We start from the raw sequence: 23126 nt of genomic DNA on the forward strand, positions 1-23126 counted from the left end.
CAGTTCGTTTTAGATTGATTCCAGAGCTTATTATTTAAAACAGAACTGTTAGGGATCGCTCCCTTTTGTTATATCGGGAGAGTGTTAGAGCTTCGGCAATGACCAGCGGCTGGGGCCACCAACCCAACATGGTCACCGCCTCAGCCCCGTACCTCGCTCAGCTAACCAGACACTTGGCGGGCAGCCTTCTTTTCACAGACGAGAGAGCCAAACGCCCAATCGTGCACCTTCGGTTTTTTGTTTTGTTCGTTGTAAATAAATATACAACTCATGATAACTAATGGTCAATTAGGTTAGGTTAGCTACATTATAAATACTTTAAAACCTCGTAGACGGTTGATTTGGTTAGGATATAGCTACTTTAAAGATACTGTGAAATCATGTAAACGGTTTCCCCCAAAATAAATACACCTGTTGTGCGTGAACTTCGGGGAACTTCGGGTGTGGCTCTTCTCGTCTGTGAAAAGAAAAGCTTCCCGACAGTTGGCTGTGTCCCGGGCTGCGACCATGATGTTCTGGTCTGCTTCCAAGCATGTAGCCGCACATTGGCGTAGCTGTGTTCATAAAGTTGGAGGGGGGGGGGGGGACAAATAATGATTTTGATGTCATGTAAACCCATTCCCCTCTTACTAAGACGAGGGGTCCTCCACCGGAAAATTTTGATTTTAAAAGTGCAAAATAGCGCTTTTTAAGCAGTTTTTGTATCTAACCATTGGATACATCGATGTTAAAATTATTATTGTTTCCTTAAGATAAAATTTGAGAGTGAAGAAATTACAAATAAAGTTGGGCAGAATAATATTATAAAATAAAAATATCACGGTCTAGAAAGTTGGGGGGGGGGGGGACAGTCCCCTCCACCCAAAAAGTTCAGGGGGACACGTCCCCCCTGTCCCCCCCCCCCCGGTTCCTACGCCCTTGTAACCGCACTCTCATGCACCGCACTGGTCGCTTCTACGTGGCCGCCCGCCGCCGTGTGTGATTACTGCAGCGGCACGCGTGCCGTTCGCGTCTGCGCCGTCCTTCGGCAAACAAGAGTCCTCCGCGTGTTCATCCGCCCCCCGTGCGGGGGTCTCGTTTCAAGGCATCCGGAACTATTTTACAATCAGCCCGTCAATACTGGGAACAGAGCCCACATCCATCTGCATCAACCACCGAACTGTTCTGTGAATTCTGACGAGATTACGAAGAAAAACAATTAATAATGACCGTTTACAATTCGTTAAAAAAAACGAATTTTTGAAGAATTTTTATTGCGGCATAAACATTAAACTAGTAAAGGCGTTAGATAGCTTAAAACACAAGACTGAAAATAATTATAAATAATTCAACCCCTAAGGCAGCGAACAATGGGGTTAATATGGTTTTAAAATAATAATCATATCTCCGAAGCTAATCAGGAAATTAAAAAAAATTATGCTGGATATCAATTGTAAACATAAACGTAGTGCCAAACTCTTTTCTTTAACGTTTTGCGAAATTCCACCCCTTAGGGGTGTACAGCGGGTTAGTTTGGTTTCAAAAAGAAACCACTTGAGCGGGTGGTAAGAAACACAACATAAAAAAACTTGCATGACATACAGAGTAATTTTTAAAATATTTTACTGTAAATGACGCAAAAAAGTGGTGTATTTTGTTTAGTTACAAGTAATTATAATCACATCTCCGAAGCAAACTAAACGTGAGTTAAGAAACTGGCCATAAATAATAAACAAAATGAGTTAAGTGTATTTATAAAAAAAATTTGAAATTATAAGAAAAATAGAATGAAAAAAGATAATTTTGGCATGCTTCGTCTAAGTTCGTCAAAAGAAGGTAATTGAAAAATGACCAGTTAAAAAATTAATGTCTATAATAAGTTATAAAAAAAGTAGGTAGCTCTACGCAGGGTGTCTAGTGTTTACAGAATTGCTTAATTGAAAATCATGCCTCAACATCTTGCAATTTCAAATACTCTGATACCGCTTTGCAGTAAAGCTTCAGTGCTAAATACTTTGGGTCGACATGGCATACGTGACTACTTGTTCAAGCCAACATATGCGAACTGACGGAATTACCATAACAGTTGTAGTCGCTCGTGTGAAACAAAAAGTCATTTAACTCGGGACGCTTGCAGACTAGAGCCTGTTAGCAATCACGTGGATGCAACACGGTATAGAAGATTCTGGGAGACATTATTTATGCCTTGACATGCCAAAATATTGGGAGAAAGTGTTCGAAATTAGAATATCAGCTAGAAATGAAAAAAACATCCAAGATGGCCAATCATAATCTACCTTGTTGCGTTCATTGGCAATATTATTAAAACTAAAATAACAAGTCTATTGCTAAAGAATTGATTTGGAACACTACAAGTTATTCGATTCTTGTAGATCACGTTTACCTACAGTTATGGCCACGGAAACTTGTACAGAATTAATAAACATGTATATTTAAATCGTGGATTCTGAAAAAGTTGTAAATTACTTTAAGTAGTGATACGTCTCCGCCATAACGGTAAAAGGTTGGATTCACATTCATGAAGACACTGGTTCGAATAGCGGTACATTCCACCAGATTGTGATTTTTAATTTTTTCTCTACAATATCCATCAAGGCAACAGTTATTACTCGCATCTTTTGAAAAGTCTGTTTCAAATATTTAAATAATAAAAAAATATTGCAGCTAGGGATATATAATGATTATTATCCGAATTAATTTTCATGCAACTTTGTGGGTGTGTTAATTGTTTATTTATAATCTTTGAGATAGGTAGGTTTTAGTTTTTTTTAATTTTACAATGCAATTTACGTAAATTTTATTTTATATTCCATATGTTTATCTACTTTTTCACATACCTTATGTAATGTTTAGTGTTAATGATTTTAAATCAATTTTTTTTATAAAATATTCAATTTTTTATGCAAAAATCATGTATAGTATTAAACAAGTTTCAATTTTTTTTATTTAGCCTGAACTTGCTAATAATTCCATTTTGTTATGACTAATTCCTTCCACGGAAATATCTTTATGTACTGTCTTTACATTTAACATTTGACATCGGCTCATATTGGCTTGTTTAATGGGTGTTTTGGCATGGACGTAGATTCCTTTAGGAGGGGATAGAGTACCTCTGAAAAAAGAAGTTCTCACCGAGTTGGGCCCAATTGCTCTTGCAAAAGCGCGACTGTGAACCAGGGTTTATATCGAAAACTACGTCTTATGGAAAACCTTTTTTGTATATTTTAAAGTTTTCTGCTTGTTGCATGCGCGGCGGGGCTAAATAAGGGCGGTGTAAAGCAAACGGGACCCGGAAATCTAGATATGACGTGTCGGTTACCCCCGCTCAGGGGTCGCGCGGGCCTCCCCTTGGAAATTTTCCGCGGGATTTTCGTGCTTGTGTTTGTGCATTCGGGTGGCCGTCACTGGTAGAAGAACTATCAGCGGCGTGCGTACACGGTGAGGATCCAAACAACTGCAGGAAATCACCGACACAGAGAGCGCAGCCAGGGCGCCAGCCAGCCCGCGGCCTTGGCGGGCGGCGACAAAGCCCCATAACGTCCGGGACGCCCTTCCCCTTCCGGGCGGCGGCGCATGCGGGCCGTCGGGCGTCGCGACGCCGTAAAGCACGCCTCTGCGGGCTCGCCCGGCGCCTGGCGCCCCCCGCGGCGCAGCACTGCCTCGGCGCGTCGCGAACAGCGAGGTTCACCTCCGTCGTTACGAGCACGACAGCCCTCGGTGAACTCCCCGACTGTTGACGACTCCTTCGACCGGGTGCGATACGTTCCCCTACTAGTCCAGTGGTCGGGGGAGGTACCGAGGTAACCCCACGCACGACTGGAGTGTCATGTCTAGCCAGGGCTTCCTGCGGTCGTCACCGGATGAGTCCAGGTACGGGCTGTAAACCTGTCGGAGGGTAGTCCGAGGATACGAGGACACCCAGTGGAGTGATTCTGAAGGGTGGCGGTCGGCCAGCCTGTTGGTGAACGATCTCATTCTTTATATACGCCGAGTTGGTGGTAGTACGGGAAGAATCCATGAAAGACTGAGAGGTATCCCGTTGAGGTTTACTCCAAGGCCCAGGATTCTGATTGGGTAGGACTCGTACTTGGTAGTGGTGCTCCGATAGCTTGGAGCAGACCCCAAGGGTTCTTTCTCTATTCTCTAGCCCTATGCGGAGTCGACGTGGTAAGCGACGACACAGCTCCGATACTAGCCTGGGCAGCTAGGAGAGATTTGGATAGAACATCCACCGGACCACGGGTTCACTGGGTGATTGAGGGGTCGCAGTGTGATGTGGAAGAACTGGGTAGGCGCCAGCAGTGCTGATAAAGGACACAGCCAACTGTCTGGTTAGCTGAGTGAGGCAGGGGGTTAAGGTGATGGCATCGGTCAAGCTGGGGCTCCAACACCTTCCTGATCAAAGGGGGGAGTAATCCCTTGAGAGCTATGTCGTAATTTTAGTTGTTCTGGAATGAAAAAAATGGATCTGTAAGCCACTCCCATTCTACCCATAAGGGCGCACATATGGGAGGACTGGTTTAGGATGTCGTCCAAAAGGTTGGAACAAAGCTGTTGACGACTGTTGACGACTGTTGACGACTGTTGACGACTGTTGACGACTGTTGACGACTGTTGACGACTGTTGACGACTGTTGCAGGGGGCTAAGACTGTTGACGACTGTTGACGACTGTTGCAGGGGGCTAAGGTGGTGACTATGCTGGGTTGCCCTAACCTGGTCATGGCTGAAGCTCTAACACCTTCCTGATCAAAAGGGGGAGCAATTCCTTGACACCTTTGTCTCAGTATTACTTGCTCTGGAATGTATAAAAATTGATCTGTAAGTCGACTCCCAATCTACCCTTAAAGGGCGCATATTCGGGAGGAACAGGTGGAGGGTGCCGACCATAGGTTGGAACACAGATTTTGACGACGTTCTGGCGGCACATGCCGTAACCTTCGAGAACGAACACAAATTGCGAACGGCATTTATCGCAGCGGTGCTCATTACGTGCGACACGAATAAGAAATTTAACGATAATAAGTAGTACTTAATAATGTGACATTTTAGTGGCACAATTTACTTTTTACCGTAGCTGGGACTGTTAAGGAGCCGAACCTATTTACAATGAAGTTTAACGTAAACAATATTTGAGGTTATGAACTGTTATGGTTTTATGTTTTCTATGGCAATACACAAGTATTGAAACATTGACGACACAAATTTAGTTTACACTATCTTTTAATCAAACTGTTATAAAACAAATCACCGATAGTTTAAATGCCCGAAATAAAAATAAAATTTAATAAAAATTATTTTTGATTTATCAGTGAAATTATCAGTGAAATCAATTTTTTTATATATATTTTCCTGATAAAACAGTTTATTTGACACAAACGTTAATTATTCAGTGTCTGCCGGCCCGTTGACGTGACTGGCTCACAAGTCCCGCGGATCATAACGAAACACACACAACATGTTGGTTCCTGGTCACCAAATACGGAACGCGTTCGGTACAGCGCGGAGAATACCGAATGTCTTCGCGAGTGTTGGTAATCAACCCGCTGGTGCACAATGGAATCCACCCCAAGAATGAACAACCAACGAATCGCTCTTTGTTGAACGGGGGGAATTCAAGAAATGTATATTTTCGGGAGGGACGAAATAAACCCTTTTCCAGCAAATAATCTAATCATTAAAATGGTTTTGTTAGACTTCATAAATTTTTTCTAGTGTTAGGTATCACATTATATTAGAATGCTTTATAAGAAAATATTTTCACTTAAGACTGATTCCTATTTAACAAATGATAAAGACTTTTCCGCCCTTTTAACAAATATAAAGCTGAGAACAAAACTTATAATCTTGCTAATCTATAATATAAAAATGAATCGCAAAATGTGTTGGTAAGCGCATAACTCAACAACGCCTGGACCAATTTGGCCAATTTTTTTTTAAATGTTCGTTGAAGTTCAAAGATGGTTTTTACGGCGAGAAAAATTAGAATAATTTCCGGAAAAACCCTAAAACCAGCCCTTTTCTTTTTCCCGTACAAACGTTTTCTAACTAAAACGAGCACTCATTGTTGTTTAAACAATGTAGGTATGTTCCTAACGTCAAAGAGTCAATTTGCACTTTATTACCTCTGTACAAAGTTCAATCATATCTATCAAAACAGTGTGCGTTGGATCACAGATAAACAAAAAGAAAACGAAATCGAATAGTTCAATTTGGTCGACTTCGCGATATTATTTCATTTGTTTTACTTTAAAATGCATCAGTTTTCAAGTCATTACATCAGTCAAACAAAACCAGCGTTACCAAAAGTATTTCATAAGTTTAAGTTTTTATTATTTCATTTCCCTATTTTAAAAACGGCTTGAAGTATTTGACTCCAAGTCATATCAAATTTTAAAAAAGTTGAAACAACAACAAACTGTCAATGTCAGTGTTTTTTTTTTCTTGGATTTTAGGTTATCTACCCTAATGAGTTTGCTTTTGTCAACTTATACACGAAACAAAATCTTACCTAAATAGTGTTTTGTGCAGTGTTTATTTACCTATGATCGCTAATTATTACATGTGACAAAATAATCTATAATATAGATATGCCTCCTATTAGACGAATCAATTTAGGTAGAAGAACCCGAAATGCTACAAACCAACCTAATTACCGATCTAATCATGCACTACAATGAAAATAAAAATTATTATGTTTCACATGATTAACAATAAAGAGATTACTTATTTTTTTATTTATCATTTTATTTATATGTTTTATTTAATTATATTTCTTATTCACAACACCCTATCACCAGGGTGACGGTTCTGTTCAGGAGAATTTTTTCCCCGACTATAAAATATGTAGGAACAAAAAAATGTCACATTACAAATCATTTTGACAGGACTTTATTGCAATTTAATTAGGCAGTACGAAGTCTGCCGGGTCATACACAATTTTTTTTAAATGACTGTAATTGATGAAGCAAAATATTTTTAACACGGGGCATTGCAATTATTTATTTTCCGTTTCCGAGTACGTAGTTAGAAAGTGTCCTTTGCAGATCCAAAGGATTTCGTTAATTTCAAGCCCACGTTAGGGGAAAATATAGTCGTGAAAGGATATGCGAATTCTTTCGACACTTCATAGAATTTGGTGCTTCAACAAGGCACATTAATTACAATACGTTCATAGCCATACTCACTCAGCAATTATTTCACATGCTTTGTTTTAAGGTTGTTTTTTTTTTTTTAAGTTTTTTTTTTTTCAGTTTTTAGATGTTTGAGTTAATTATGCGACAGTAAAATACGAGGTCTTCACAAAGGTGAATAGGCAACAAATGGCTGGCTAAGCGACAGACTATCATGATATTCTTTCTAAAATATAGCGCCACAAACCTCTCAAAGCCACGATAATGCACGTAAGAACGTAAGCAACTCGTCCTTTCACGAAAGGCGAATCTTTTGAAGTACTTGCAACTAGTCTAATTGCCAACCTCATTTAAGATGCACTTTTAAAGGGGTTTTTAATGATGTATTCTGGAACAGTAAGTGTCTCGCTTGAATTGTCAAACACGCACAAAATTGCTCGGTTTAATGATCAAATGTTGGGATTATTTTCTTTTTAGGTAATAATTTAAAAAAAAAAATTGACCTAAAAAAACGCTTGGATTTATTTAAATCAAGTGAGAAAAACTACACGACAGGGCTGCTTGCGGGGGTCAAACGAAGCATCCCGAATGCAAGTTTTACGGAAACTTCAGAGACGCCTACAAGTCAGGACGATGCCGGAAGAAGAAGAAATCACATAAATAAGTTAATTTTTAGCCTGGGACTCCAACCCGTAACCACACGATCCAAAGAATATTACGCCATAGAGGCATCAGCCACGGAGTTTTCTGGATTTTTGGTTGCAAAATCAAACAGGATTATACAGAGATAAGATATTAAGTCAAATTAATAGCCTAAAGACAAGACGTCTGGCTAAAATACAATGAGCTCCAAACGTAAAATAAATTATTTTCACGGCATAGGAAAACTTGTAGTATAAAGGATTGTGGCCCAAATGAACTTGCTAATTGTTCTAATTATAAAAAATTCTTAAATATTTTTTTTAAAATGGTAGAAAATGCAACATTCAATGTTACCATCCAAAAGAGCGAGACCTAACATCACCTTAGAGCGTGGTATCTATTTTGACGTGACGTTTTTGCAACTGAAATGTCTTCCCTGCCTCGTGGTTTAAGTGGCACTTTATACCCATGCAAATGGCCTCCACTCCCTGTGTGAGCACAAAATTGACATGTTATACTTTCAAACATGTATGGTATTATCCTAGGATGTTACATTCTTAGTATTAAAAATTACAAATTTGTGCGACTAAATATTTTATTTCCGATGTAAAATTAAGGTGATGGTTACACTCAAATCGTGTACCTAACATAAGAAAATTCTTTCATAAAGAACACCCACGTAAACAACGAAGCAAATAATGAAACATTTAATAAAAAAATAATATTAGTGAAACAAATGATATTCGATATTACTTTCCCGCACCGTAGAAAAAATCGTAACTTGGTAGCAAACTGTGACGCAACTATTTTGAACGCGCGGCAGCACTTCGCTTCCCGTCCACAGAAATAAATGGGCGTGTGTTTGTACAAAATGTTTCTCGTGTATTTCGTCCGTAAACATTTCCCAGTTAATCATTACTTCGTCTAACCTTCGACATTTCACCTTCTGGTTCATGCTTCCTGCTGAACCCTTCAATATAAGCTGTGGCTACGATAACGTTCCAGAGCCCAATCTCGGACTCGGAAGTTAAAGCATTCTCAAGGAGTGGAGAGGGGGTAAGGAGGTACGACGTGGTCTCGTGCAGAAAGCCCATTTCGAAAAGTGGATTATCAAGCCAATATTCTCGCGTAGCATGGAAGAATAAACATCTAACCTTTATACGTTAAATTAAAGGTACAGTTCTACGTCACACAGTCGTGTTCGCAGTCTTGTGGCTACGGCACCTCCAAGATAATGGTGGACACTTAAATTACTCTAATAACGACTTTGAGCTCGTGAGTTGGTTATTGCTGGAAAGGACCTTGATAGCTAAATATCACAGTCACTTACGCCTTAAATAATATATAAAAACCTATCTATGTACATGTTTAAATGACGATTTGTTTAATTTTGGAGTTCTTTTGGTTTTGCATTTCTATTTATTTTATTTCTGTTAAGTTTGTTTACAATACGTTTTTCACTCTATTTTTGAAGGGTTCTGGAAATTTTCTTCTTGGTCGCTCTAATACCAGTGGAGGAAGGGAGGCGGTAGGAAGTAGATGGAAATTTCTCAGTCACTCAGCAAAACATGGGATTGATATTGTGCAGGCACCAGCCAGGACACGAGGGAATAATCGGACTGCCTTGACTAATACCGAACCTTTTTACGATACTATATCGAAGCTCACTGCACTTCTTCGCGACCAGCTTCTTTATCTTATTTATTTATTTATACATTTACTAAGCGCCGGACAACAAACATAGTCCTAAAAAGGCTGGCACCATACAGGTGTACAGCAAATTCAAATACAAACAAAACAAATACAGAAAATAAATAAAGGGGGAAAAAATAAAATTTGAAGTGCAGACGCGGATATCCAAGCAATAATCATACACAACATATCGAAAAGTTAATACATTAAAATAATTACATATTATCTGAGATGACACCTGTATAATTAATCTAAATATATATATGTAACTCAAAGGTGACTTACTGACTGACATAGTAGTCTATCAACGCACAGCCCAAACCACTGGACGGATCGGGATGAAATTTGGCATGCAGGTAGATGTTATGACGTAGGCATCCGCTAAGAAAGGATTTTGATTAATTTCACCCCCAAGGGGATAAAATACCACTCACTGACTCACTCATCACGAGATCTCTAAAACTATACACCCAAATGACTTGAAATTTAGCATAGTTACTCATTTTGTGATGTAGACGCTCACTAAGAACGGATTCTGCGGAAATCCGATCCCAAGGGGAGTTTCGGGGGCGTAATATATCAAAATTTCCAGTTTTTGGTAGGAAATTACCATGGCAACGGCTGTTGCTTTGTTGATGCTTCATTCGTCTATATGGCAACGACTATTTCATTGTTAGTGCAGTCCTCATCACCGTTGAAATTTTGGCGGGTACTTTAAATATCAAAAATTGCCCTTTTTTCAAGTATATATATTTTACAGACTTGAAACTTCACAGTAATGTTCCTTATGTTACGCAGGATGGCATTTTACGAAAATTAGAACCCATGGGTGGTTAAAACCAGGCAACAGTGGGTACTTTGTCTGCATGAGAACAGGATTTTGCATTGTTCATGCCTTCTGCGTCTCCATGGCAACGGGCATCGCGCGGCAGTGGCGTACCTACAAGGAGGGGCATGTATAATGAGCGGCGCAAGAGTGATCTGCCTGTAGACTGCCGTAGCGAAGTACGGGTACATCAGTTGTACGTTGCGTGCACGAGTCGGGAAACCATCGGTGCTATTCATTTTCTCTCCGGTACATTATACAGCATTGTAATAAATTTTCACTGAATTTTTTTTTATTTACCAATACTGTAAATGGGAGATGTGGCTGAATTTTTTTTCAATAGTACGTATAGCCGTGCGAAGCCGGGTCGGGCAGCTAGTCATTTATATTACTAAAAGTTAATAGCAGTATTTTTTTGGAAAATAAATAAGCACTGATGTGCACTAAGAGGTAATTGAAGCAGTAATCAGCTGTGACCTCAGAGCAACCCCCCGTTAGACCCTTTGTTGAGAGGCCACCCCCTTCTCCCTTAGCTCTTCCCGTCACCCAGGCCACCTAACTTGCTGCAAAAGTCATCACAATTTTTTTTCTTGTTATGTTACCAGTAGTGTAAAATAGAGAAAGCTGGCGCAATGTTATTGTTACGAGACTATGGCTTGGTGGCTGGGAAGCCTTCTTTTCACAGACGAGAGAGCCAAACGCCCGATCGTGCATCTTCGGTTTTTTTTTGTTCATTAAAAAATAAATATGGCGATATTAATAAAAGGATACTAATGGTCAATTAGGTTGGGTTAGATACATTATATATACCTTAAAACATTGTGGACGGTTGATTTGGTTAGGATAGCTACATTAAAGATACTGTGAAATCATGTAAACAGTTTCCTAGCGCTGGATAACTACATATTAAAAAGTAATTTGCTAAGCAACCATAAATGATTTTACAGTATTTTTAATGTAGCTATACCTACCTAATATAACCAACCATCCACAATGTTTTAAAGTATTTATAGTGTAGCTAACCTATCATATGCTTCTTTTGACTACAAAAAAAATTACCGTTTTATCTTCATTTACTGAATAATTATTTTAATTACTTCATGCTAATTTTAAGAATGACATCTTATAAGTTAAACCCGCGCATTAGGAGAATAAATGCCCGCGATTTTTTTTCCCCCCCAAATAAATACACCTGTTGTAGTACGGAAAAAAAAAAGCGAGCATGAACCGGGGAACTTCGGGTGTGCTTCTCTCGTCTGTGAAAAGAAGGCTTCCCCTTGGTGGCTTGTGGCTTATCAGTCGTGAAGAATCGGACATGTGTTCGCCTCTCGTTGCCTCGTCGGCCATCTTGAATGATGCCAATTCCGCCATTTTTTAAACCGCTATTTTTAAAATTTGTAATTATTAAGCTAGAAATGCGGAAAAAAAATATTCCTAAAATAATCAAAAACACAACTTATTAATTTACTGATTGATTAAATTGATTTATATCCTTGATTCTATCCTTGCTTGATAAGAAAAGGTAATTTTATTCCGTGATACGCAGGCTTGTGTTTAAGCGCTCGCATAAAATTTCGTGATGAAGAGGGATATAAATATGAAGGATGACAATGTTCCGTGTTTTTTTTTCTTCTTTTTTTTTAAGCCTCGAGTCGTTAACGTCTCGGGAGCAGCTAAACATAGGCGAGACAAGGTTTGCGCTTCGAACGTGCCAACTGAAGCGAAGCCAGAACCGGCGATGTCTTTGTTCTCGGTTCCGTCACATTTTGACGGGACAGGTCCGTTTACTTTTGATCGTACGTGTCGATGTCCGACATTTGTAGTTTCAGTGGCTGGTGAGTCAAGAGGTCGCGTGCTCTACACCCTGTTGGTTTGGGTATTTTCCACAAGTGTTTGTCGTCAACCGACAATCATAGGCCGTTATATTATACGCAATGCCACCTAGCAGAGCTGCTTAACTCCTTCCATTTGGTTTTGAATTCATGTTCCCGGATCTCATCCATTATTTCCTCCAACTTTTTTTTTAGTGTTACTTCTTTAGGCGCGTTATGAAAAAATAATGAGAGATTTTTTTTTTCAAAACGCGCGTGCCATGCAATGAAATTTTCACAGGATGAAATAAGGATACACAAAAAAGCTACATACAAATAAAAATTATATAAATTTTAAAACATAAACTTAATGGTTTATATTTCATACATAATTAAAAACAATTATTTATTTGGTATTTTAGTAATAAAAATTCTGTATATAAACTTTTTAAAGTGTATTTTCATGTGTACATACAAGTTAGGTTATGTTCCTGTATGTATGATTTATTTTCGTTATATATGTAGTCTAAATTAATATATTATTATGTAATAAATAATCAATTTTAATAAATAATAATAAACATTCAGCATATTTATATATTTTCATTAGTAATTAAATTTTATCTCGATTAGGTATTTTACTAAATTAAATCATTTGTTTTATACACGTGTTTATTTTATTATTGAATACTGAATATTCATTTCATTTTTTTTAATTTGATTGGGTTTATATTTTACAAACCGTATTTATAATATCACTCCAGTCATTTTATTATTTTTTTCACATCAATTATTTGCATGCAAAATTAAAGTTCAATAATTTATTACGCCAAGTAATTATAATTTCTAACGCGCGAACATAAGTACACGCAACCATTACCTATTGTTTTAGTTTTATTTGTTCTCAGCATAGCTTCTAGTTCCCGCCCCGACTGCAACCTTTAATATTTAATCAAGTCAAACACACCACAAAGTCGCTTAACATACTTTATTTTCATCACCATGAAAAAAAAACAGAATTGCCATTGGCGAGTGTAGAGAGACTCAGTGGGCAGTCGGATGCCCGGACCAAGAGGCCTGCAGCGGCCGCAGCACAGATGCAGCCTCTGGCATGCGGTGGCGTCGCTCCGTTGAGCAGCAACAAGTCTGAGCTAGAGGTGGGTTTCAGAGTATCAATCTGCTACTTTGTAACTGATACACGCCTGTATCAAGTACTACAAACGAGTACACTATTCAAGTATCAAGTACTTTAGTATCAGTTTAGAATTCACCTGGAACAACACCACGGCCGATGAGCGCAGAACCCGATCGCAGATGACGGTCACTTGGGCGGAGCTTGTGAAAGGGGAGGGAGTGGCACGACGAATAAGGGATAAAGAAGGGAAAGAATGTAGGGGAGGGGGAAGCCTAAGATGTACATCAAGTTCTGTCCCTGCCCGAACACGCCCGAATATTCACCTTCGGCCAACATCGGGTTTATTTATATTAATTTACATTTCTCTGTTTATTTTATTGTAGCTATACTAACCTAACTAACCGTCCATAGTGTTTTAAAGTGTTTTAATGTAGCTAACCTAACCGACCACTTTTCATATTTGAATTCATTTTTTCCTGCGAAAAAAATAAAACAAATCCCGAGGTTGGCCGAAGGTGAAATGTTCGGGCGTGTTCGGACAGGGACAGAACTTGATGTACATCCTAGGCTTATCACCTCCGTGAAGCAGTTGCACGCACCACTGGCCTTCGGTGCGAGATGGGCGTGGCCACGTTTAAAATACTGTCAATCAACCTGTTTCAACGTATTAACTGCTGTGGTTGGGGGAGGGAGGAGGGACAAATCTCAGAAACATGTATACAGCGACGCATCTTGAAAATGCCTGAAAAATTTATAAATGTAAATAAACGTTATTAAGTACACGACTGTACAAATGCTGTTTTCCATCATCTCTAAAACCATCGTTGAAATTCCCATTGTTGAATTTTTTTTTTAATTTTTCCCATGAGAGTGAATATCAAGGGACTGTATCTTCTTAGTAAAATTCTTAACACTTGCTGACTGACGGTCAACGCACAGATTAAACCGGTCGATCTATAAGTATGAAATTATTGCATAGGAGTTCCTTATATAACGTAGGTGAGCACTAAGATTTTTTTTTTAAATTCATCCTTTATAGGAGTTAAATAGGGGATGAAAGTTAGTTTTTATGAAAGTTTGTCATTTTTGAAGTTATAAATATCTGTTTATGAGCGAAAGTCACTTGTATCTGCGTTTTTTGTAATCCGTCAAAAATGAGGATTAAACACTGTTCCATTGGGAACACGGCTAGTAGTAGTAGTAGTAGTAGTAGTAGTAGTAGTAGTAGTAGTAGTAGTAGTAGTAGTAGTAGTAGTAGTAGTAGTAGTAGTAGTAGTAGTAGTAGTAGTAGTAGTAGTAGTAGTAGTAGTAGTAGTAGTAGTAGTAGTAGTAGTAGTAGTAGTAGTAGTAGTAGTAGTAGTAGTAGTAGTAGTAGTAGTAGTAGTAGTAGTAGTAGTGTAAAAATTGATCAACACTCATGTAGTTGTGTGGGAGGCTAAGCTCCCAAAAAGCAAAAGAGAGATTAGTTGTAATTTATTTTTTTAAGTCGATGCAGACCTTTATTCGTGGGCAAACGTTAACACATATGAACCTTCGTTATCATATTTGGCCGAATCTAAAATTTATATCCTGTTACTTATCATATCTACGTCCGTAATACTTTAGTTACAGCCAACTTCATAGATCCAGGGTACATTTTATAATTTTTTTACGATGTTTCAAATATCTTCCATGCTTCACTTATGGTTGCCCTATCCAAATTTCTGAGATTAATAATTCCTGTCCCATTGTTTTTTTTTCAGCATAATAAGTTATAAGTAGAAATTTAGTCATAGAAAGGATTTTGTGTTTGTTTTACACATTTTAAGTTTTTCCCCATGCTTATTCGGCACCTAAAATCATTAAATTTAGCATAGTAAGTAACACAATTCTAAATTTGTTTTTTTGATTTTTTTGTGGTAAGTGGCGAACGGATTAAAATTGGAATAAAAAATTATAATAGTTAAATATAAATAATAGGGGATAGAACTGTTGCTTAGTTTATGTACTCACGTCACAGGTGTGTCATGCGTGATTGGCTATGAAAATATTTTATCAGCATCGTATCCAACGAGTCATGCCCGTCCTATTGTTATTCTAGAATGACACGATTTTCATGCACACATTTAGTTAACTATGATAAAAAGAAACTTTTTAAATTAAATTCTCGTTCATCACGTCGTTCTTAGTGAAGAATTTATGCAGGCCTAATTTTTATTTGTGGTTAAGTGGTGAGGGGAAGGGGGTTGGGAGAAAATTATCACGCAAATTAATTTCAGAGCTTCGTCAAGCATTTCGGACGCGTCGCCAATAATGACCTACAAATCGTAAACGAGGACGCAAATTCTGATTTACAACGTGCAGTTAGCAGTTCGCAGCGGGCCATCTATTGCCAAGCCAAGCCAAGCGATGAACAGACGAGGTTTCGGACCCCCGCATCTGCCACACGTCACTGGCAGTTGCGGAATTAATTCATTTCGTATTGGCGCTCCGGCCGCGGCGGTTGGCAGGGAGGTAGTATTTCCCATGGAGCAGGAATTAACAGGGAAAGCCAAGCTGTGACGTAGTTGTAGTCATACTTTAACTTCGCCACCACCGTCATGTTCCGCCCAAATACATTGAGGAAACGTGAGATGATTGTTGGCAAGCAGGAATTCCAATCTTCGTCGTTAAAGAAAAGTAACTTTGATAAAAAAAAAAACGTGAGCGAGACTTTCAGTACTCGCCGGTGATGTGTGAACATCTTACACGGGAACGAGAAAAATTCGTGTGTTCCCGTGTTTTTTCTGTTGAAAATAAACTTATAATACTAAACATGGACACGAAATTTAATGTGACATTCTTTAAAATAATTCCAAGCGTGATAAATGTATTTATTAATCAAATATTCGCTTTTTTTAAATACCAAAATTTCTGGACGCGAATCACACACGTACGTTCTGGACCCGCCGCTAGAATTCGCTGGCTGAACGTAAACGTTACTTGCCACAATCACGTGCAGATAGCAGCACGAAACACGCAGAAATTTTAAACTATTATAAACGGTTCTGATAAAAGGGAAAAACGCTTTAACATATCCTAAACCCCAGTTTGGACCTGATTATCGACAAGAAATTTTATTTAAATACTGTCCATATTGTTAAAATTTACTAAACCGTTGTTACCGTAAAATTTCAGCAGTTTCCTTAAGTATTTTAAAACTTGTCATTACTTTCTTCTATGACTATTTTAGTTTACCAAATATACTTCAGGGTAGTTTCACTATCATAAAGTTACATTTGTCACGTTAATACGTTTGGAATGCCCCTTAATATTTACGAAAGTTTTTATGTACAGGTTTAGGTTGCCGCATGTGGGTCCGCCATCTTTGTGTCACATTCCCATTCATCGACTTTCGCTCCACCGGCCACCACGCTGGTGGGCGTAAACCAAGAAAAATATTTACCTTTTTACCTTCAAGTGAATAGTTTTCGGATATTCATCAACCTCGGCATTATTTGAAAGGATTTTGGGGTTAAATTTCATGTTCGAGTTTCGTATTATAATTTTATTTGCAACATGAGAACACAAGAATCTGCTCGTTGCCGTAGTTAGAGGTTTACAGATCATTGGCGAGTACTGAAATGGCTCACTCACTTTTTTTTATATTGAAAACTCTCTCTGTTTAGTTTTGGTAGATAACTGCATCAGATTATTGTCGCCTGTAATTAAAAATTATTTGTGTATATTCTCTTCATTAGTGTCTCCAGCCATTTTAGAATCAACCGAGATGTTTTCTGCTAAAAATAATTACAAATGTAATTTGCCGTGTGCTTCCAGCAGCCACTGATACAAATCAAATCACTTACACAAAGATTAAGAAAACCGTTGGTAGTCAAAGCTTTGCATAGAGGCCTACGTAAGTATAAGTATCGTAAGTTTTTGTTTGAATAGTTGAACCGTAAAAGTGGTTCTATTTTTATTTTCTCGATAGTTGGTGAATAATAAATGTACTTTTATGCATCTTAAAAAAGAGAAAAGTGAACAAAATATGTCAGTTAAATTTTAACAAAACTATGCCTAACACTTTTACTATAGCTTTTAGTACCACTTTTATTATTAAACTTTACCTCTTTTATGGCATATATTGTGCATTTCGAGATTCTAATAGAGTCATAACTTAGTCTGACATTATTGTTACAGTATGTTGTAGTCGTCCCTAAACGTTAATTCACTACTAAACGCCATTAACGTCACAGGGGAAACTATTAACTAAAGGCATTCCATTTAATTAAAAACTATGGTCTAAGAAGCCAATATATGAAAAATAATAGGTAGAAAATCGTTAGAGCCAAAACAAATGTTGAAACCAAGAGGACGAATTTCGATTCCTCTCCCTTTTAATGTGGTGCTAGATATCTCCCAGATGTGTTCCAATTTATCCCCCTTAATGAGGCTAATACGCATATGTGCATGTATGTGCATATGTGCATCACTCCCCTTTAATGTAGCTGCTAGATAGCTCCTAAAGTGTTCCACTCTCACCCCTTTAATGTAGCTATTTGTTACTATCTCTCCCATTTAATGTGGCTGCTAGATATCTCTTTTAGATGTGTTCCTAACTCTACCGTTTAATATGCCTACTAGATATTTCCTAGATGTGTTCCAATCTCTCCCCTTTAATGTAGCTATCTCTCCTCTTATAATGTGGCTGATAAATATAAATATTCCCTTTAAAGAAGCTAAAAGTTCCCATCGCTTCCTTTTAATAAAGGCTGCTAGATATCTCCTAGAAGTGTTCATATCTCTCCCCTTTAATGTGGCTAAGTGTTCCTATTTCCTCCCATTAATGTAACTTCTATATATATTTAAGATGTGTTCCAAACTCTATCCTTTAGTGTGGCTGCAATGTAGCTTCTATATATGTTCCAATCTCTCTCCTTTAATGTGGCTATGTGTTCTTATCTCTCCCATTTTTATGTAGCTGCTAGATAACTCTTAGGTGTGTTCCTATATTTCCCTTTAATGTAGCTGATATATAGTTCCTAGCTGTGTTTGAATCTCACCCCATTAATGTAGCAATTACGTTCCCATTTCTTCCCTTCATTTTCTTAGAATTTCTAGAATATTCTCGATCAGAATAATGTGGTCATGGCTTGACATTATCCCTGATGTGGTGCTAGTGTGAGAACTCCCGTGAAGGTAACATAAATACTCAATAACTCCCAAAAGCTAAGCACTAAACAAATTTATTGGCCTATTCCGCAAATGGTTGAAGTTATCAAGCATTTTCAGAGATTTTTTAAAATTTTATTAATAATAAAATTAGTTTTTAAAAGGTGATTGCGTATACTTAAATTCGTGCATTAGAAGTTATACTTAATTGGCGTGATAAAAAAAAAACTATAATTTTACATGCTAATAATTAGTATACATAAAATAATATAAGGAATAAAGTGATATTATAAATACGGTTGGAAATTATAAATTCAAAATTAAAATAAATACTTAGTTTTCAATATAATATATAAACTAGTGAATAAAATAATTTAATTTACAAAAAAAATTGAGATGAGTTTTATTTAAATATGAAAATCAATAAAAAATTTGATGAGTTTTTTTTAATTAATTTTAATTATTTATAAAAATTAATGTAAAAAATTATATAAAGAAATTAAATTATACATACGAGAACATAACATCACTTATATACACTTGAAAAAATTTGTAAACACAATTTCTATCACTAGTATTGATAATAAATAGATGTTTTAATGACAAGGATTCGATTATGATATTCAATATTAGTCACTAAATTATGTGATTTGAAAGCACATATGTAATCTTTATGTAGCTTTTTTTTTTTCATGCTGCGTGCGCTTCGTAAAAATTCATTCTCATCATTTTTTTTCATAATGCGCCTAAAGAAGTATAATTTGAAATTAATTTTACGCGCTAAATTTACTTTATACTAATTCAGTAAAGGAATATTTGCAACGGGGCTTATTTTCTCTTGGTGTAATGGTTTTATCGGCGCAGTAACGGCTCCTTGTTACGGAGACGATGAGAGAAGAGGAAGTTCGCGAGACGTTAAACAGATGAACGTTACGTACGGGCACGCGAGCGCGAAAAAGGCTTATACGTCTCGGCTCATGAACATTCTCTCTCTCTCTCTCTGTTTCCGGCAGCGCTGCCCGGCGACTCTTCGGAAAGAGACGGCGAAAAAACATTCCCTTCTTTCTCTGCCGTATTCTCCGGTTTCTCTCAGCCGGATCCTCTCCCGCCGTTGGAAGTGAAATTTCGGCCCGAATGCCGCCGCGCTTGGCTTGGTCCGCGAAATCCTCAGTTCTTACAAAGCCTGGATTCTCGGAACTAATATCATCGCTTAAGCCGTAGGCGAAGCGCATTTAACTCAAGTGCTCTCTGCGAATTTCAGATGTCCGCGTCAGTTGCTCTTGTCAGGAGACGATACCTAAAGGGCTCCGCCTACCCGGGCACACACGGTGTGCAGAGCTTCGGGAAAAACAACGCGATTTCAAAACTACTCGAGATGTCCGAGTGAGATCTGCTTACGAAAATCATTTAAGAGTTCGCTAAGGGCCGAAAAGTACTTTTGATTTTGGATTAAGTTTTGGAACTGTATTTTTAGAAGAGTTAAAATGGCTAAAACGCATGTTTTCAGAGTAATTTTTAGGCGTAAAACAACCAGTACAGATTCTTTTAAGGGACTTGCGTCACACCTTTAACTTCATTTCTCGGCCATATAATGTTACATCACCGCTTAAATTCCAAAGTTATCCTGTGCCGACGAGAAGACTGCGCGCCAGTCCAGAGGCGACACCGCGCTAGAAGCACCAGCGAGCGTCGCGTTTATCATCCCGCCTCACTAACACACATACACCTCTGACGAGGCGGGCCCCTTAAGGACCCCGCCTACCCGGACTCATACACGGCATACGCACAGATTCACAATAAACCACTCGACATATCCGAGTGGTGTCTGTTCACGAAAATCATTTAATAACACGATGAAAGCGGACGAGTATTTCTGTTTCCGTGTTTCGTTTTAAACGGTTTAAAGTGAAAAATGGCTAGAAACGCGTGAGTTCGAGATAATTTTTAGCATGAAACAACCCGTACACATTTATTGAAATCACTCAAAGGACTTCCATCACAACTTTATTTTTCATTTATCCGTCATATAAGTTTTTGGTTACCACTCATATTTTATAATCGCTCTATGCGCGTCGCTCCATAGCCTTGCGCTAGAAGTACAAGAAAGCGTCGCACTTATCATCCCGCCTCACCGACACAAATACTCTCCTCGCTAGGCGGACATACATTTCGTTAACTCAGACTGTTATACACAATTGAATTTCCTTACACTCCAGTACTATGCTGCTGTTTGCGTGTTATTGCAAGTCATTGCCAAGTGGGAGAAAATATTTAGTAGTTCTGACAACCAGAAAACTTAGGCGACAACTTACTGGAATGTGTTTAAACTCAGAACCTGATTAAATGTTTCCTTAACATATTCTCATTCAAACTGGTGTTGCAATTACTTCAGAACGACATATCTTCTACGTTTGCTTGAGATTGGCTGCTTTAGCGTCAACAAACCATAATCTCAAACGTAGGCCAAACGCAAGTATTTCATCAGCAGAAAAATTAACAGGAAAATGAGTTATTGTGGATTGATTTGTTTTGTTCAAGGGAAAAGCTATGCAGAATAATTGCATGGTATGGTTAGCTTTAAGCATGCAATGAAAGATCAATTATAATAAACACCGAAACATAAACATTACGATCGATTTGTGCTGTTAACAATAAATTTTCGTGTTGCCTGACAAATAGTATCTTCTCAAACAAGTAAAATTTTTAAATTTGGCTCTTAAAAAACATTTTAATGAAAACTTTTTAATAATAATAGTTATGTATAAAAGTCGTAATTATTCAAACGTATCTACATAAATACTTCTCAATTAACCATTTTATAAGTTTTCGTTAGATAATCTCTTTATAAAAATTACACAATATTGGAGAAATGGTACATCATTATTATAAAATTAATCAAATTCATACTATCGTTGATGGACTGTATTTAAACGTGGTTACAAATGTTCTTAAGTACTTAGCAAGTAGAGAGAAATTTTTGATATTATAGTCTTTAATGTCTTCATAATTTAAGAAAAGTCGCTTATAACAGCGACAAATTTTACAATAATTAAAATTATATATGCTTTTGCTTTGATTTAAATTTTAAAAACGATTTATAAAAATTAGGGAACTATTATTTAGAACGTAATTAATCCTATAAACACACTAGCTAAAACTTTTAAATATCATAATTACTTTGATTATATATTTAGTGGGTACCCATGTGTGAAAATTCGTGAAGATTATATAAATGTAAAAATATTTCCTATTATAAATTTACTAAATGTACATATTATTCCCATTTATACTTTTTTTGTTTATCCATATCTGGTTATGTATCCATTCGATGTGAGCTTATTAAAAAACGCTTCTCAACTACTAAATCTTAAGAAATAATAAAGGATTTTAATGCAAGTTTTGCGGAAACGATAATGCTCACGATGTACAAGTGTCATGCGGTACAATCTAGGTAATATATATGCCTTTACTGACACTAGATTATGCAAGAAGGCAAAATTAAACATTTCCTCACATAAAGACTGCAGTTATCGTATGGAGCGAGCTTTTTTACGGTTTTTGTGTCGTCTGCTGCTCCGTTGCCGTAACTGTCGTGAGAAGTAATTTAATTCCATCCGAAAACTTGCCTAGGAATATAGCTATTCCAGTACAAAAAAGCAGCACGGGTGTCTGTAATTGCCGGGAAATATTTCACAAGGAAGAGAAAAAAAAAAGAAGTAATAGTTACCTCGAGTAGCTCCAGCTACGACGTACGTAATATTTAATGTGTTGTCAAAAAGGACTAGAATAATTGTTACTAATCAGTCCAGAATGCTTCAATTTTTTTTCTTTGAGAGTCTAATCAGAAAATGATAAATGTGTCCCAATTAAAATGTAATAAAAATTGACCTGTATCGTTTTGAATAACAGGCCTGTTAAAACCAGAAGGTTAGGAAGCACAGTCAAATGCAGGTTTATACCAGACCTGCGCATTGCTACAGCCTGCTGTAATCACAATGCTGGAATCACAACACAGAAATCACGAACATGGAATCACAATGCTGGAATCACAAACTTCCGAAAGCACATTTATTTATTTATCTAGTTTTAACGTTTTCCAGGTGCAATGTTACTATGTTACTCGTTTTGCGTTCTAAAGATGGTTGGACGTGTTGATTGGAAAGACTTATTACCAGTAATTATTAAAGGTTTTGTTTACTCATTTTATCTGGAAAATCTCTAAGACGTGTTCACGCACAGAAAGGTTTTCCCAAAGAACGTTAAATACAAATTAAACATATTTCACTTAAAAATGTATTTTTTGACGTGACGACGTCTAATAAATCGATGAACGCAGGCTGCACGCACGAAAAAGTGTCCCATTACGCACATTGTCTCGTTACGCTGTGTCCCGTTACGATCATTGTACGCTTGCGCCACATCTATCTATCTCTTCCACTCGATTGGAACAACCATCGATTTGACTTTTTCGAGGCACATTAAACTTGAAACACTCCCATTCGTTTCCTACTTTTCCTATCATCGTCCTTTCCTAAACAGAATAACACATATTGGAAGAAGTTAAATAGCAAACATGTATAAAAGTTATAGTTAAAATAATCTCTTCGTTATAGTAATAAACATATTTGAATTAATAAAAGCAAATAAAAGTAAATTTATCAATTAAATTGTAGATTTCATTTCACTCCTTCTTTGTATCCATACAAAATAGCGATAATTCAATAAAAATGATTCAATTTTATTCATAAAAGTATG

Source organism: Bacillus rossius, chromosome 10, assembly GCF_032445375.1.
Source record: "Bacillus rossius redtenbacheri isolate Brsri chromosome 10, Brsri_v3, whole genome shotgun sequence".
NCBI lineage: Eukaryota > Metazoa > Arthropoda > Insecta > Phasmatodea > Bacillidae > Bacillus > Bacillus rossius.